At 39.3% G+C, this 15566-nt stretch overlaps 1 long non-coding RNA gene across 1 annotated transcript in view; it reads left to right on the top strand.

The window, feature by feature from the left end:
* The window catches only part of LOC109444523 (uncharacterized), a 127426-nt gene that overhangs the window by 21886 nt on the left and 89974 nt on the right, over nucleotides 1-15566 (top strand). Inside the window, exon 4 of the long non-coding RNA XR_012491657.1 lies at nucleotides 5351-5503. This is a non-coding gene — a long non-coding RNA (uncharacterized LOC109444523). The remainder of the gene's footprint in view (nucleotides 1-5350; nucleotides 5504-15566) is intronic.

Here is a 15566-nt window from a genome sequence, read left to right as displayed (position 1 = left end):
ATTATGACGATGGCGTTGGCTTGAGAATAAAGCCAGCCCAGAGGAAAATGAAGCAGAAAGATGGGGAGAAACATGTTTCTGAGGACACGGACCAGCCATGTCTTCAGCCCCTGTCCATACGATTTTCAAATATGTGGTCCAGTACTTTCCATGCTTGCCTTTGGTTCTCTTTAAAACAGTTTAACTTAGGTTTCCATGATCTGAAGTCAAAAGAATCCTGAATAATACGTGTCCTCTTTCTCCTTGGTACTTGTCAAGCATGTTAACATGTGAGTAACATTTTTCTTCCTAGTCTCCTTTTCTTTATTCATCTCAGTAGACCCTAACCTGAATAATGAAGCAAAAGATCATATTGTGTTTATCAAAAGTTGGGAGAATGTTCTGTTTTTCTACAACATCAGGCTACGTTTTTTTTGTCCAAGACTGTCTTTAGGTTCGTGGTGTGATAATATCACAGAAGAAAGTTTTTGCGTTATGTATTGTGTATCACTAGCTACCCCAAAACTTTGTGCTTATCACAGCAATTATTTTATCATAGCTTATGATGTTGGCTGTCAGGAATTTGGCTAGGGATCAGCTGCGTGATTTCCCCCCACCCCCCATGACATCAACTGGGGTCACTTGCAGACATTGAACTGATGGCTGACCTGGTCTGCACAGTCCAAGATGTCTTATGCCTGCATCTTGGTGGGGATGTCTGGAAAGTTGGGTTCTACTGGAACCCTCTTCCCGTTTAGTGTCGGGGCAGCTTTACATGTTCCCATAATTATGGTGGCTCAGGACTTCAGGAGTGATTGCTCCGAGAGGTCTTGGGTGTAAGCTGCAAGACTTCTTATAACCTAGATTCAGAAATCCAGGGATGGTATTTCTAACTCTGATGGAAATAAATGTTACGGTTCTAGTATAATGGGAGAAAAGAAGAGACATACATAACGCTCGTACTTGGAATTACTAACCTCTGGGATTTGTTATTATTGGTCAAGCAAATTCCTAAGGCCAACCCAGATTCAAGGGGGAAAGGAATTAAACAATTAAACTCCATCATTCAGTGAGAAGAGCAGCAAGGCCTTTGTGGCCATCTTTATACAGGGCGGGGTAGCACTGGGAAGAACTTGAGCTTTGGGATTGGACAAACCTGTCTAAGAAGGACTTCATCACCCCCTACCTGCGTCTACTTAGCCTTCATTTGTAAAATAGGGGATAATAAAACCTCTCTTACAGATTTTTGAGATTCAAGTGAAATAATATGTGTGAAATGCCCTAGGACAACGCCTGGTGCACAGTGGTCATTCAGTACATTGTACTGTGTTTCCCCAAAAATAAGACCTAGCCAGACCATCAGCTCTAATGCGTCTTTTGGAGAAAAAATTAATATAAGACCCAATATTGTATTGTATTATATTATATACTATTATATCATATTATACCCGGTATTATATTACATTACATTACATTATATAAGACCCGGTCTTATTTTAATATATTATATTTTAATATAATATATTAATTTTTGCTCCCAAAGACACAGTAGAGCTGATGGTCCGGCTAGGTCTTGTTTTCAGGGAAACACGGTAACTGGATTTCTTTAGAGAGATTTACCTGTTGATGATGTCAGTTCCTTTTCTGCCAAGAGTGGAGTCTCTCTTGATTGTAGCAGATTATTAAGTATGCTGAGATTTTGTCTCCATTTGTGAGCTCTCACTGTGTGGGGGTATTTGGGTGGTTCAAAGCTAATTCATGAACCATAGCCGCCTCTTCTGGGTTCGAGAGCTAACATTATTGCAGATTGTTGAAGACAATTATCAATCAATTTGGGACCAGACTTGTTTATTTTGTAAAGGAACAGTGTCATCAAAAGGAAAGAAATTCAGTATCTTTTGCAAGACCCCAGTTCCCTTCCTGCATGGGGTTTCTCAGTTCACCATTGCTCTCTTGCCACAGACGAGACTCAGATCAGGCCTGAGTACAGTTCAGCCATGGGCTCATTGCAGGTCATTAGACAATCCAGTTGAATGCCCAATTCATCTGTATAGCAATGTCATATATCTGGGATCTCCAGTTAGCCTCAGAATTCCCTTGGTAGTGATGCCAGTGCAAAGACGTAGTTCTGTGTTTGTGAAGTCCCTTACTCTTGAACCACAAGCTCCCCCTCCCTCTATGACATTAGAATCAAAATAAATTGACTGTACATGCTGGCTGCCTGGGATGGAAATAAATCTTATGGTTCCAGCATAATGGGAAAAAGAAGAGACATGCGTAATACTCATACTTGGAATTACTCAACTCTGGGATCCAGTATTATTATACCCACAGCCGAATCTGTGAGTTTGCATTCAATTTATAAATTCCTAAGTGCTATTGCTGAAAGTTATGTGCAGGGGGGTGGGGAGGGTGTTAATGAATTATGAGTCTTCTGTACCAGAAGACTTAATATTTTGTTCAGTGTTTTGCACAAAACTGCTGAAGTGTCATGAGTAGTATATGGGTCTTGCCATCATTTTTCAGTTGTTGGAGGAAAACACTGACTTTGAAAGGCTTCCCAGCCTAAGTTTTGTAAAATAGTCATCAGTTTATTTCCACCAATTGTCTCTTAAGATGTTTGTGTTTTTCAGTTCTTTAAGTCCTCTCATGTTGCAATAGTGAGGCAATCTGGAATGTGGGTTTGCAAATTCTGTTCTGAGCAGCGGGCCAGCTGGGAGCCCAGCACAGATATCACACTTTAGGGCTGTGGGAAAATAGAAACCTCTCTCACCACTAATGACCCTTATAGATTTAATACATTCAAAGAAAAAAAAACATATGTGTCTATTAGTAGAAGCTATTGAAAATCTCTACTTTTTAATGAAGATATTGCGACTAAAATATTTGGAAGCTATATAAGCAAGATGATAAATTATAATAATTTAAAAAATTGACAATAATGTCAATTTGGTCAACAATAGATTATGTTAAACAGGGTATTCTAGATCTCATTTTTTTTTTACTTCAAATTTTAAGTTTAACTTAGGGAAGGACATAGCGTTAAGAAGGTGTAGATGAGGGTAAAATTACAGTCACCCATTGGTATATTACCACATTATTTTTCTGTTCATTCAGGCACTAAAGTCAATTTCTAGGAGAGGAAAAAAAAAATCCAGATTTTGTTCTACCTCATTTTTGTACCTTATTATGTGCTTCATTGTCACTCTCTAGCTGTTGGAACTGTGTTTACTCCAGTAAACTGTGGATACAGTAAGACCCCCTCTATTCTCTGACATGGAAATGTTCGTTGGGTAATAATTATATGATGCTTTGAATTTCTCCAAAATATACACATTGTTCCTCAAATTCAAGTATATGTGCTCAGTAAGTCTCATAAAATACACAAAATAACTTCCCTTCATAAGTATTTAAAAAGCACACAATTTTGGAATGTATCATGAGTCATGTTAACTAAAATACCTACCCCTGTTCCACTTTATCACCATTCCCACTGTCTGTCTGTTTTCTCTATTTGGGTACATTTTGTCACAAAGACAGAATAAGTATTTCTTCACTAACAGAAAAACAGTCATACTGAACCAATTAAAGCACGCAAAGGAAACAATTAGCTGAGAAAAATCTGGGGTGTTTTATGGATGAGATGGCATACACAATATCGTACCTCGTATTATCATAACTCACAGACTCCGTACTTTCTTAATGAGTGACAATAGCAAGTCTGGAAAACATCTGCCTTGAAAAAGCACACTAACTGTTCTCTGCTTAAAAAATGTTGCTCGCCGATTAATGTCTGGCAGCCATGCGTATCGTATTGTGGTATGAAATGTCTTGGTTGCAAGAAATTAATATGCTCATGTTTGATTTCAAGTTGTCTAGAACAGAATCCCGGCATAATTCAAATCGCTGTAAAGCCACAGTTGGAATAAAGACATGATTTACTCTTAGCAAATTTTCAACTTGAACTGCGGCTCCATTCCCAGCAACCCCGATGACTTGGGCAAAGGAAATGTAGCCCACTATTGCATGATTTTGTGCCATCTGAAAAGAAAGTCTGCAATATAAAAAGAAAATCTAAAAATAACCTTTAATTCAGATAGTTAACCATTTTAACCGATAAGCATGTTTTGGCTGCATAAGTAAAATATATTCTTGAAATCGCATGACAATCCCAAGAGCAGCTGACATCAGGATAAGGTCTCTGGCATTCCCACCTGTGTTTCTGTCATGGAGAAGAGTTTTCTTCCTTTCCTCTCTTTACGAACTGATAGGTGTTTGGAAGATGAAAGAATGAATTTTAGAAAAAGGAACAAGAAACACTTCCAGTTATCAATTTGTATGTTAGATGAACTCCCTAATTCTTCCAACTTATTGTCAAATAGGCCTCAAAGTTAAAAATAGCTGTTCATTCATTTTTATTTCTCCTTAAAGTAGGAGATAAGATCACAGTAGATAAACTGCTTTGGCACTACAAATATGTGTTCTTGTGGTGCTAATATGGTGGCGTTAATTTCTAAACTGTCGCAAAAGCATAGAGTTTGGCAAAATGCTAATTACGTCTTTCCTGGCTTAGAAGATAAATTCGGTCATGGAAAAGAATTCATTTGCAGACCATCTCAGATATTTGTCATCTTTTTTTTTTTTTTTGCATGTTAGTAGTGATGCATTATTGTTACAAAGTGTGAAAATTTTCATTCAAGAGCGACTTTATCCAAGACATTGTCTAATAGAACAGCTGGTACCCTTGTTCATATTGACCCTGAACCATAGAAAAGTTCACAGTTCTTCCAGACCTTTGAATTACCTTTGTTATAAAAAAAAAAAAAAAAAAAGCAGGGTCTGAATTACTTATATTACATATTTAGCTCATCATCTATTATTACATTTGATGAAATAATTCACATGAACTGAAGATAGTTTTTCCGTATACCAACTGAATTTCAAATTACAAAATTGATTTAATTTCAAACATCTTTTAACTGTCCCAAATACTCTCAAACTGTAATTTTTATATATCTATATCTACATAGATATAGATATAGATATATAAATCTGTTTTTAGATCATTCTGTTTAGCCCAAGACATAAGCAGATTTGAATTTTTAATCTTATTAGTTCCAGAAGCCAAACCTAGCAGTGTATAAAGACTGAGCCAAGTTTGATGGGAGCTTGTGAATATTTCTGACTCTGAACGGAATCGTACGCTGTTTACAGTTGTCTTTCGCATGCTGGTGCATTGTGGGAAAGTAACCCACCAATGAAGTCACACAAATCCTTTGCTTCTAGTCTTTTAGTCACATAGTAAGACATTAACAATGCTGTATTTGTTTTGTTTTTAATATTTCTCATATTTCTTATTCTCATCCTGTAGGAATGCATTCTAATCCAAGGACACATTCTCATACATTCATTAATCCTTGTGCTCCAGAACGATTCACATGAAGACTCAAAATCAGATGGTTTCATGTGTTCCAACTTAGCTTTTGCTGAAACAGGGTCATCCTTGAACTTGTCATCTGCTGAGGTATTGAATTCCCTATTTCACTCAATTATATGATCTTAAGAATGTAGCCATTTGCCAATTGTGTCTCAACTTTGAGCACATGTTTTTGCGTCTAACTGTTGAGCTTTAGGAATCCCTCAATTATACATGACTTACAGGAAAAAAGAGTAAATCATTTAAGGAGCTACTTAAGTAATATATAAGAAAGTTGTGTCTGTTTAAAATATAAAGTATTATAAATGTGGTTTTCCTGGTGATGACAAGTTTTAGATCTTTACATCACGTTACTGCAGTATCTGAGGTACAAATTAATTGTTTAAAATATCCCTTTAGTTGTAAGAAGAACTATCTAGTTAATGACATTGTAATTAGGATGATATTTTGAGAGCGAATCAGTTTTTATTTTCTTCTAATTTGAAATATCCTAACGTGTAATATTTTAATTGTAAAAATTTATTTCTGTATGTGTATATTGTGTTACTCAGATTTCTTCTGAAAATGAAATGGATGGATATTAGTTTCAGATATTTATAGTTCAGTGATTGAGTCAAATCAAACACATTATTTGTGTTCTTTGCTGGACTAAAAACTCCCTGAGGGCTGATTGTGTCCTGTTCATCCCTCAGGTAGAGAAATGACCAGGACAGTGCTTGTCATATAGTAGGTAATTTTGCTGAGCTGAGCTGAGTCTTTCTTGGCCTGGTAAGGACACCTAGTTTATTTTTAATCATACAACCTTCAACTAAAGAATAAAATGTAAGCGCATATTTTGCATTTATCCCATATGTTCTTTTTACTTTTCAGATCACTTTTGTGTAGTTGTAACCTTTGATGCTTTGGCAATGGACGTTTTCTCAGTCCATTGTTCTTATTTGCAGTTACACCCCTGGTTAATGAATTACATGGCAGAAATGGGAAACTATTTTTTTTTTTTTCTTGTAAAAACCCATAGGCCCTTACCCTATACTTCTTCACTGTTTTTATGAGAAATATGTGGGATGGGTCAAATTGCCTTTTTGTAGAAAAAGACTTATTTCAGCTTGGAGATGAAGCGAGCTGAAAAGACTATCATTTCCTACCTGAACACCAAGAAAGAAAGCTGACAAGCTAGATGTTAATGATTTTTCCTGAACCCATAAGAGAACTGAGATTGCAGGGCAAATAAGTACCCTGAAATATGGGGAGAGACAAGTACTTGCAAAGAACGATGGTGCCAAACTCCACATAAGCCAAAAAGAAGATTCAGCTAGAAATTCTAAATGAATTCATAAGGGCTGGATGGGGGTGTGAAGTTCCTGAGGGCTTCAGATATAGGTGTGTATCAGGGACCACAGCTTCTGGAAGGATTTTACTCTAGACACTCACAGGGCAGATTGGGGACAGGCCTAAGGAAACGTCCCCTGTGATGCCAGCTGGAAGAGGGTGGGAACAGAAGTCACTACCGAAATACTGCCAGACTCATGTTCTATATCATTGCGAGGAGCAAACACCTTAATATGCAGGGGAAGGGAACAAAAGTATAGACTGAGGCTCCCGGGGGAGGGCCAGGACTCTGTGCAGTCCCAGTGTTACCCTGTAGAAGGAGCAGGAACACTTAAGAGTGTCACCGCCCCAAGACACCCACAATGCCTGCCTAACTGTGAGGTTTAATAAGAACATCAGACATCACCTCCTTCCTCCATCACCCTATCAAGTGTCAAATAAAATGGAGTGGAATATAGCTGGGAGAGCTGCAAGGGATAGATTCTCTGTCCATTGCACGAAGAAAAAGTCCTACGCCGCATGGGGAGACCCAAAGCCAAGCAGGCAGCAAGCTGGGAACCCAGCTCAGCTCTCGCCTAGATTGACAGGGACCCCAACAGGACACGGATGGCCCAGGAGAAGCAAAGGTGGGCTCATCTCCAAGCGTAACAGTTATTTCTCTCAATATCTATTGTCTTGTGTAATATGTCCAACTTTCAGTGAAAAACGTATAAGCCATATGAAGAGGGAAGAAAAACACAGTTTAAAATGACGACAAGTCAGGAGAGCCACTTTTTTGCGTTTCTGGTCTAGAGTACTGGTTTTCAAACTTCATGCACCTTGGACTCACACAGAGGGCACTTTAAACAAAGTTTAATTTTGCGATCTCTGCCCCAGACAACTAACCCATAATCACTTGGGGCAGGAGGAGAGAGGGGATGTCCAGATATAAGTATTTATTTTAAAAGATGCCGGGTGATTCTAATTCAACCAGGGTTGAGAAACATTGCTTTTAGTAAAGCAAGGACGTGAGATTCCCTGCCTTTTTCTAATGCCTATGCTTTCTCTCATTATCCAACAGGTTGCAAAGTAAAATTATGTGTTATTTATATAATTTAAGCAATTAAATGCCAGATGGTAATTTTATTAGTAATTTGAGGAAAAGAGACATTGTATCATCCTTTAGGCTATCATAACTTACAAAAAAATTACGTCTTACTGGTTTATACAGTATATCCATATATATATATACAGTATATAGTATAACCAAGGAGAATGTAATATACCGGGGGTGCCAAAAAATTATATATACGCGTGACTTGTATTCATCTTCTGTTATTGGTATATATTAAGTATTACAATTTTAATACAGTTGGTTTCCTTAAAATGTGTATACCTTTTTTTTGAGATATACATATGGAGAGAGAGAGAGAGAGAATAAGATACTTTGTGAATGTATATCTCTGCAGTTCAGAAGAGGCAAAATAGATAAATCACAGATTTTACTGTTTGTTGTAGTAGAAAATGGTTAAAGAGAATCATTGCTAGAATATTTTTTCTGGTCTATATAGTATGCAGAGATTAAGTAGATTTATTACCTGGGCTTCAAATGGTGAATTAACATGTGAAATGAAAGGTTTGAACCCAGCTAGGGTAAAAGCCATGGAGGTGACCACCATTATTCTCTCATTCCCTGTGGATTTCCTCCTTCAAATTCCTGGATCTTTGCTTTTTAACTTGGTGTGTAGGTTGAGAGATTATATTTTAACCATGAGGGGATTTTAATTGGAGAGAGGTGAGAGCTGAGGGCTAATTGTTACTAGATGACAGTATAAGGTGCCATCTTTCGGATTCAACGTGGATAATCATTTATCTTCTTTGCATCTAGAATGCCAGCCATAATCATAATCAATTACGTGTTCTTTTTCCTTTTTTTTTTTTTAATAGGTTGAGTGGGGTTTTTTAGGGGGAGGGGAGGTAGAAGCATAAAAACCCCATTAGTCACAGAGAATTATTTGTTGTATAGAATTACTTATTACTGACGGTGAACTGTTTTTATGGGCCATTTACTGAGACTTGGAAATGATTTACCTGGTGTAGGGGGTAGTGTGTGGATGTTGTACAGACAGACCAGCTTTTGAATCTCACGTCCCTCACTTAACTGCCTATATAATATTTGGCAAGTATACCTCGTCGAGGGTCAGTTTCCTCTTCCACATTATGGAGATAATAATAATACCTGCCCTGCTAGTGATGCTGTGAAGATTCAATGAGCTACTATTGTAAAGTATAATACTTGGTAGGCACTTCATAAATTCTAGGTCTCCTTCCTTTAAAACACCTCCTGCCTCTCTCTACAGTCCATTCCCCTTGCTCCCGTGTCTCTCTGGGGTCCGGCACTGTGTCCCCACTACGTCTGTGCTGCAGCCTTTCTTTCACCTCACTGTGATCACCTCACCTGTGGTCCCTCAGTTCCCAGCTTAGTGACAACTGTTAGTGCTCATCCCTCCCCCCCGTATCTCCTACTCAGAGTTAATACTTATTGGGTACAGTGTTAAACTCTTTAGATGTATGCTCACTGAATTAATAACAATTAATGATTAAGAACAACTAATTATGTCCACCTGATCTTCACAACAGTTTTATTCCTATTTGACAGATGAGGCCACCGACACTTAGAGAGGTGAGAGTCCCCTCGGTCGCGTAACTAGCTAATGTGACACGACTCACTCATTCCCTTGGTTGGCTGTGGGCTGCCCACAGGACCCCATGAGAACTTCTTAGGGCAGACAGAATACAATGCTGTTCCCAGGTGTCTCCAACCTTATCTCCGGCACTCTGCTCCTAGCTTCAGCCACATGCAAGGCCATTCCCTAACCATTCCATACTCTTCCATGCTTCCTGCCTTTCCACGTGCTCTTCCTTCAGCCTGCAATGCCCTTTCCTTCTTTTTCCATCCCTCTGGTAAGCTTTGGCTTCTGTCTTGTCGTCTGGCAAAGATGTCAAACCCTCTGTGCATCCTTCTCTGCGTGTTGCAGGCCCTCCCACTTCCATAGCCTGTTGCACAACCCTGTAACTATAACACTTTCCATACTCTTCGGAAATTAGTGACCGACCGTCTCACTCTGCTACCATTGCCCTTGACTTGCTAGTGGGGAGGAGAATTTTTGTGTCACCTCGTTGGTGTTTAATAATGGTGTGTGTGTGTGTGTGTGTGTGTGTGTGTGTGTGTGTAGTTAAAATTTCTATTAAGATAATTTTAGATCTACATACAGCTATAAGAAATAATAGAAAGATCCCTTGTATGTGCGCCCATTTTCCTCCAATATAACATTTTGTAAAACTGGAGTATAATATCAAAACCAGGATTTGACATTAATAGAATGCCCCGGATTTTATTCAGATTTTCCCCGTTTCACTTGGACTCCTTTGCGTGTGTGTGTCTTACGATGACATGAAACCACGCCATCTGTGTAGGTTTGTGTATTAATCACCACAGTGGAACTAGTGAACAGTTTCCACAGTTCCCTCCTGCACCCTTCTCCCACCCCACCCCCATTTCCTGCGGCATCCCTAACCTCTGGCAGCCATTCCTCTGTCCTCCATTCCTAAAACCTTGTCATTTCAAAGATGTTACGTAAATGGACTCATACAATACTACTCCTTTGGGATCGGCTATTTTAACCTTAGAGAGACACCTAAGTTATTGCATATTTTAATATTTCACACTTCTTTTCTTGCACAGGAATTTTCCATGGCAACTATCGACCACAGTTGGTATAACTGTTCATCTGATGAAGGGTATCAGCCGATTCCAGTTTGGGGCTGTTATGAATAAAGCTGCTGTGAACATTCGTGTACAGATTTTTAGGTGACCAGACGTTTCAGTTTCTTTTTGATAAATACCCCTAAGTGCCAATGCTAAGTAATACGGTAATTGCATGTTTAGTTTTAGAAGAATTCTCCAAATCGTTTTCCAGACTGGTTGTTCCATCTTCCATTCTCACCCGTAATGTAGGAGTGGACCCATTTCTCTGAACCCAGCCAGCGTTGGGTACTGTCGTTATTTTTCATTTGGGCCATTCTGACCTCTCCTCCTCCATCCTTCTCTTCCTCTCTCCTCCTTTTCCCTCCCTTCTTCCTGTCTTTTCTTCCTCCTGAGAATTCCCCCGCCCTCATTGTGTGTAGACTTATACTGTGAGGGTGTTTTCAGGTAGATGCCCTCCTCTCGCCATGGATGTTTATTTTCCTGCCTCCTGTACATAGCCAGGTAGCGTGCATGGAAGGGAAGGGGGCTGTCATTGTGACCCTCTTGCTGCTATGGCTCCTTTGCCGCACCAGTGGTGCTTTCCAATCTCCAGCTTGGTTCTCCAAATACTCTCCTAGGAGACCTTCAATGTGCTTTTCATAAATTAACCTTTGCTTCTTTTAGCCAGATATCTGTTGCCTACAACCGAGCAGCCTGGCTGATAATATTTGCTTTTTAAATTTTAATGATTTTAGTCACTAATTATTCACAGTAGAATATTTAAGGTATATTTCAGTGCTTATTGTTAGTGATAGAAACACACAGAACTACTAATAATGTGAAATAGGGCTAAGTATAAAAGAAAAGTTATGTAGGCTCGGAGGGAGAACAATTCTATTTACCTGGGTGGAGACAGGGAGAGGAAAGCAGGAAAAGCTTTGTGGAGGATACAGAATTTGAGTTAGGTTTTTAAAGTCAAATAGCATTTGGACACATAGTAATCCAGACTGAGCAGCCATTAGCTAAATTTTGGTTTTATGCTTATCCAAGTAACCACAATAATATCCATTGAATATCTTTTTCTGCATTTTCCCTTCCTTTTATATTTACCCATTCTGAATAGGTAGAAAATACATTCTGCACTCTGACAAAGTCTGGTTACCTTTGATTGGCATAAATGTATCCCTGTCGGCCCTGAGAGAGAGTAATGGTGATTGTAGTGGAACTGAATGGTTCAGGGCTCAGAAAGGGGACGCGGTCTGACATGGTCATGCCATGTTTCCCCGAAAATAAGACCTCACCGGAAAATAAGGCCGAGCATGACTTTTCAGGGTGACATCCCCTGAGCATAAGCCCTCATGCGTCTTTTGGAGCAAAAATTCACATAAGACCCGGTCTTATTTCTGGGGAAACACAGCACTGGTGATCCTCATAGTTTTGTTCTGTTGATTATTGCTTTTTGAAAAAGACTTTCCTTAAAAATACTGTGCTGTCTCCAGTTGTAAAGCAAGATGGAGATATAAAATTGTAAAGTATACATTTGATTAAGCAAGTAGGAATGGCATCACCCCTAAGGGAGCTACCCACCCGTCTGGACTTACGGGTGGTAAGGAGCGATATCAAAGAAAGGAGCATAAAGTAAACTTGTAAAGAACTTCTTCATGTGTTACAGACATAGTTTAGCTTGTTTATTATTATAACTACTGAAGCCAGAGAATGGATTCCTACATGGAATGTTATGACCTCAGTGAATATTATATTTCACTTAGCTCTAGAAGCAATGAAATCTGTATCAAGTCATAAATTATACAAGAGGGGTTAAAGCAACATCTGAAATATAGTTAATAGATCAAAGAGAACTGTATTTTAACTTATATTAAGGAATTAATTTGTGATATTGTTGAGATGAGCAACCAGAACCACAAAACACAGTGACGAATTCTGGAAACATGTGTCACAACCCATATTTTCTTATTATGACATATATCAGTCCTATAAAAGAGTGTAAATAACATATAGGCACACTTTAGAGAATAGCAAAATAAACAGCTATATTCCAGGCATACAATTTAGGAAACAGAATGTTCCCAGGATGTGTGCAATCCCCAGCCTGCCTCCTGGGTGCCTTCCTCTGCCTCCGTCCTGGAGGGGCTTGTAAACCTGAATTGTGTGTTTATCATTCTCCTGTCTTTCATTATGATTTTATTGTATATGCATGTATCCATACACAATAAATACATTTTCTTTAATTTTTCATAGTGCTGAAACACATCTAAATGGCATCTACTCTATGTGTTCCTCTGTGATTTCTTTTTTTTTTCTTTCAACGTTTAAGATTTAATCCTGTGGATGCCTGAGCTGAAGTTATTCCTGTTTCCTGCTGTATAGTGTTCGTATGTAATGTCCCACAGATACTTTTATTCATCCTAATTGTAATGAGCATACACTTCAGGGCCCACTCTTAGTAAATGTGAAATAATTTAGAAACACTGTTTTTCTACTATACACGTGAGCTGAGATACAAGCGTTTTGTGAGAATAGTATTTTGTAAGCTTTTTTTCTGACCCTGATCTCAGTAAGATATAAACTGGTTTTGCAACATTTTCGCAAACCAGTATTACTTTGATTTCAAAGGATGCCTTTTGATATTTATTCCAGTCCATTCCACTCCATTTCATTTTGTTTTGAAAAATTCGGGCTACGGTCCTCTATACTGATTTCTTGAGCTACTAATGGGTCATAATCAGTCAACCAGCAGTTTTAAAACGATGGCGCTGGCATCAGGAAAGGAATCGCTGATTGCACACCTCCAGCCTGACTCTACAGCGCCAAATTGATTTGCAGTCAGCTGGACCAAATTCCTCTCCCACAGGCACAGCTCTCGCGGTCCCTTTGTTGTATGCCCTTGTTAACATTGAATATTTTCAGATTTTCTGGTTTACTCCATTCCATGTCTTTAATAAAAGAAAATTGATCAGGAAACCAATTTTAAAGCTCACCACAGATGATTCAAATTAGAGAGCATCTACTCAGTCTGTCAATAAAAATACACATTCAGAAGAAATCAGAAGGTTCCACGTGGGGGCATTTTAGTATATGAGATTTTTTTTTCTTTTAAGGAAAAAAGTAATGTATGCTAAATGTACACACTAAAAAGTGACCTGGAATCAGAAGTGTGCAGGTCTCAGTTGACTCTTCTGGGGACTCCCCAAGTGTCCAAATCAATAGTCAATGATGGAAAATATTAACCTAGAGTTGTACAAGTTCTACTTTGGATTTTCATCAGAGTCAACAGATTTTAGCAGCACCAGTAAGCAAATGAAACGTGTGGTTTGGGGCTTTCGGAGCTCAAGTCTACAATATCTTGAAAGACTCCCTGATGTTGTCTTTCTGCTGCTTCTATATAAACTTTGACAGAACTGTAATTCCTCGATTTTCCCACTGTCTTCAGTGAAAAAACGATAGGAAGAGATTAGAATAATCTGCTTCCTTCACTCTTCTACAGCCTTGAGAAATGTCAGGTGAACTCACTAGTGGTACATTAGGGGCCTGGGACTTGGGACAGAGGAACTTGCACTCGGTGTCTTGTGCCTCTAGCTGGCATGTGTGCAGGAGAACAGGATTTCCAAATTTACATGCACACAATCCTTCAGAGGTTTGCAACTTCCTGAACCCTGGGCCAGTCCCCATGCTGCGGCAAATGAGCAAGACCAAGGAAATCAGTGGAGTTACCTTCTTGTAGCCCGGCAGCGGATTTATGGATGGCAAATTCTTTGGCCACTTGCCAACGTAAAACATGTTCACACAAAGCTGGTTGGGGAGGGGAGGCAGAAAGGAAGCAGGCGGAGCTGATCAGGAGGGCTTCCGAAGGGAACCTCCTGCACAGGAGTGAGAGAAGCCCTATTGGGATCTCCTCATCCGTCTGAAAAAGAGGGATACATACTACTGTTAGGTGCACCTTCCTGCTGCCTGGGAAATGACCTCGTAGAGCGTTTCAGTGACAGTATTCTGTTTTGCAGAGCAGTGTGTGAGATCCAGGAAAGGGGGTGGTGATGCTGGTAGCAGTTAGGCAGTGTTTGGTCCTAACTCTGTTGGCAATGTGGTAATTAAAAAAAAGACGAAAAAACGAACACTTTTCAGTGAGAACTTGTCAAGAGGTTTTTAGCTCCATAAAGTTGCCTCTGTATTCACAGATTTAAGCAACCGACAGCAGCTTTTACCATTTAACTCCCAGATTACATTTCCTTATTGTTTTGAAAAATTACTGTTCCCTAATAGAAGGACTCTCCATGCAGAGTACGTTCCATCAGTTCACGTTGAGTTCTTAAAACTGACGGTTTTAATAAAATGATGTGAGTATTCACATTTATGTTTTCAAAAATAGCTTTATTTAAATGTGAGTCGACAGGCTGAAAAAAACCCCAATAAATTTTAGTTTATACAGTTTATGTCTAATACAGATTAATTTTCAAGTGATTAAATTCATTTATCATTCATATATTCATTCATTTAACACCATGCCACGTATATACCTGACATTCAAAAAGGGCTTTCTTTATATTGGGTTGGTGCGAAAGTAATTGCGGTTTTTGCAATTGTTTGTAACCTTTCAGACAGCAGTTGCTTTTGCACCAACCTAGTATTTTGCAAAGTACTCTCATGCATCATGTCGCAGAGATCCGGCAGAGCCCTGAGAGTGTTTTAGTGGGTCCACTCAGATTGCAGATGCTGACTTCGCTGGGCTGCTGGAGACCAGCTGACTCAGGCTCAAGCCTGAGGTTCTGCTCCAGGGTCCAGCTAAAGGGAGGACCTGAAGGCATTGGGACCCTGGTCACAACTGATCCCTTCCTTCCATCCTGTCCTGAGCCAGTCCCTATGTTCTGGATGACAGGGTTGAGGTAAAGACGATGCTGCAGCGCTAATGATATACTCTGCCATCCCTCCCAGGACTAGCCTCCTGAATATTCTAGCATAGCCAGGAGGAGGCATTTCTCCTGGTGGACCCTCACAGGTGGTGAAACCCAGGTGCAGGAAGCGGTTTTGCTGATCACTACCTAGTCCCTACCTGGAAAAGGAAAACCCAGCTGGTAATTT

This window comes from Rhinolophus sinicus, linkage group LG14 (genome assembly GCF_036562045.2).
Source record: "Rhinolophus sinicus isolate RSC01 linkage group LG14, ASM3656204v1, whole genome shotgun sequence".
NCBI lineage: Eukaryota > Metazoa > Chordata > Mammalia > Chiroptera > Rhinolophidae > Rhinolophus > Rhinolophus sinicus.
Note: the sequence above shows the minus strand (reverse complement) of the source record. Positions and strands in the feature narration are given on the sequence as shown.